Source organism: Arachis duranensis, chromosome 7, assembly GCF_000817695.3.
Source record: "Arachis duranensis cultivar V14167 chromosome 7, aradu.V14167.gnm2.J7QH, whole genome shotgun sequence".
NCBI classification, from domain to species: Eukaryota; Viridiplantae; Streptophyta; class Magnoliopsida; order Fabales; family Fabaceae; genus Arachis; species Arachis duranensis.
This window is the reverse complement of record NC_029778.3, coordinates 25,840,348-25,840,954: the sequence shown is the minus strand read 5'-3', so window position 1 is coordinate 25,840,954 and position 607 is coordinate 25,840,348.

Sequence of the window (607 nt, the reverse complement as noted above, 5' to 3'; positions counted from 1 at the left end):
TGTTTAAGCATACATTCAGAAAACAAAAGTATTGCCACCACATTAAAATAATTAATCTGTTATAAAATTCAAAATTTATGCAATTCTTTTCTTTTTTCAATTAAGAACATTTTTCATTTAAGAAAGGTGATGGATTCATAGGACATTCATAACTTTAAGGCATAGACACTAAGACTCTAATGATCACAAGACACAAACATAGATAACCATAAGCACTAAAATTCGAAAAACAGGAAAATAAAGAAAAAGGAAATTAAAGAACGGGTCCACCTTAGTGATGGCGGCTTGTTCTTCCTCTTGAAGATCCTATGGAGTGCTTGAGCTCCTCAATGTCTCTTCCTTGTCTTAGTTGCTCCTCTCTCATGATTCTTTGATCTTCTCTAATTTCATGGAGGAGGATGGAATGTTCTTGGTGCTCCACCCTTAGTTGTCCCATGTTGGAACTCAATTCTCCTAGGGAGGTATTGATTTGCTCCCAATAGTTTTGTGGAGGAAAGTGCATCCCTTGAGGCATCTCAGGGATTTGATGATGAGAGGGGTCTCTTGTTTGCTCCATCTTTTTCTTAGTGATGGGCTTGTCCTCATCAATGGGGATGTCTCCCTCTAT